Genomic DNA, 2,500 nt, shown 5'->3' with positions numbered 1-2,500 from the left:
CGGAGTTTGTTCCGGCTTCTAACGCATGAAACGGATAATATCAATTGTTTGCTACCCTTTGGATAGGACTCTAGTCAGATCTAACAGACCCAGCTACCCAATCACTGCTGGGTGGACAAAATCACGGGATCGATCTCGGTCCCCTTGCGTGTGAAAGGAGTGCTCTTGCAACTGAGCCATCGGGACTCCACAACTTACAACATCTAAACGTTATTAGGAGACCATAGAACTGCCTGTCGTACTCCGAAAAATAAAACCAACCAACAAACAAAAAGCGTATTGAAAATTTTGACCAGCAAACTCGTCCTTAAAAAACAAAAACAGATCATATTGTCAAAAAAAAAAAAAAAAAAACAACTTTCGAACCAGAAACTTCACAAAGTACCAGGTAAGATAAGGGTCATTTTAATCGATCGGTATCTGAAGGACGAGTTTTCTGGACAAAATTCTTTTTAAAAGTACTTGGGGGGGGGGGGGGGTATGGCACAGCAACTCGACGTTTATTAAGTATAGACTTATTATTATTGTGAGAATTATTATTAGAATTATTGTGACTCTTTACAATCATAAGACCCACTGGACAAGAGAGTTGAGCTCATATCGGTTTCTGTAGCGTTAAGCAGACGGGGGGACTTCCGTAGTTTCACAGCACTTTTATTATTATATTACTTAGTCTTTTAGCCATTATGTACTCTCAATTAGTTGCAATTTTTAAATTTAAAATTAAAAACGGGGTACCACAAGATTCAGTTTGGCACCAACTTTCTTCAATGCTTATATCTCCGACATGCCAAACTGCGAAGCACTCAAACTTGGATACGCTGATGACTGGGCCTTAGTCTACCTATCGAAAAACTGGAAAGAGATTGAAGAAGTTGTAAGCAAAGACACCACCCGCCTGAAACAATACTTTGATAGATGGTACCTAAAAATGAATACCACCAAATCAGTATCCACAAACTTCCACTTGAATAATCGACAGGCAACAAAAGAACTGAAGCTCACAGCCGATAACTCAATACTACCCCCTCATAAACGTGGATGGCAAAAATCAATAACAAAGACTTGAGTTATGTCAACTTCATTCTATCTATAGATAGTATGCGCTTGGCAAAGAAGCTCATAATATTGCCATCCGGAAGTATAACGAACCAACACACAAAACTATGTGTCACCATGAACTTTTATAGTCTGGTTAATACAGTTTAGTGAGAATCACTCATAAACGCGGATGGCAAAATACAATAACAAAGGCTTGAGTGACGCCATCTGCATACTATCTATACATAGTTTTGTATTATGGTAGTAAGATCAGCTGGTGTTTGTTGTGAATTTTTTTTTTTACTGAATGAGTAAGTTGGCCGAGAAGTGATCATTGAAGCCGGGGGGGGGGGGGGGGGGGGGGGGGGGGGGGGGGGGGGGGGGGGGGGGGGGGGGGGGGGGGGGGGGGGGGGGGGGGGGGGGGGGGGGGGGGGGGGGGGCATGTTGGTTGTTTGTAAGGGAAAGTGGAGGACATGTTAAACAAGTAGAATTCTTCTCACTAAACAATAATAAAGTGTGTGAATTCATGGCGAGTGTCAGAAAACGACCTTTCTGGGATGTTTTTAACACCCAGTCTGTACTGATAAAAATTTACGTAACAGAAGAATTTTATTTTCCATCCAATAGTTTTCATCATTGATGCGTTGCGATTAGTTTTTTTAAAAACCAAGCTCAAACTCAACAAGAACTTAAACTGAACTTTTTCAACGCCAGACCCAAATAATAATATTTTAATGTCTCGTAAAATGAAAAAAGTTTTAAAATTCTCCACGTTATCAAAATAGAGAAAACTTCCTTCAGTAACAATGTCAAGGTCAATCAAAGGACATAACCCAGAAAAACCCTTTTGCAATGAAGTCACTTTCTATTTATAAACATGTCTTACCCCCCCCCCTCTCTCTCTCTGTCTCTCTCTCTCTGTCTCTCTGTCTCTCTCTCTCTCTCTCTCTCTCTCTCTCTCTCTCTCTCTCTCTCTCTCTCTCTCTTCCACACCATTTCTGGGGTTGGTGTGTGGAAAAATAAAATGTGTTTTCAATGAAGAGCAAAATTAGACAAAACGATACGACCATCCGATGACGTATACGATGGCATGCACTATGGAGGACACGCTGGTCAAGACTGGTTGAAAACTCAACGACTCAAAGTGTGTAGTTATCGATCATGGTAAATATCGGTGGTCGTCACAGAATGTAAATGGAAAATGAATGTATTTTCTGATTGAGCCCGGCTGGGGATCGAGCCTGAGAGTGGGAAGGAGCTGAAGCCTATTTCACTGTTAAAGAGTACCCTTCCCTCCGCCCCCCCCCCCCAAAAAAAAAACACACATAAAAAACAAAACAAAAAACAAAACAAAACTTTCCACCAAAAAAAAAACAACAAAAAAACACAACAAACAAAAAAACATAACAAAAAACAAACGAACAAAACAAAAACAAAAACAAAAACAGAAAAGCGATCC

At 40.6% G+C, this 2,500-nt stretch overlaps 1 protein-coding gene across 6 annotated transcripts in view; it reads left to right on the top strand.

Moving 5' to 3' along the window:
- Positions 1 to 2,500, top strand: part of LOC144958485 (uncharacterized) — a 188,261-nt gene that overhangs the window by 55,534 nt on the left and 130,227 nt on the right. The window lies entirely within an intron of this gene.

The sequence above is a fragment of the Berghia stephanieae genome, chromosome 13 (genome assembly GCF_034508935.2).
Source record: "Berghia stephanieae isolate SIO BIC M18660-M18661 chromosome 13, UCSD_Bste_1.3, whole genome shotgun sequence".
Lineage (NCBI taxonomy): Eukaryota > Metazoa > Mollusca > Gastropoda > Nudibranchia > Aeolidiidae > Berghia > Berghia stephanieae.
Note: the sequence above shows the minus strand (reverse complement) of the source record. Positions and strands in the feature narration are given on the sequence as shown.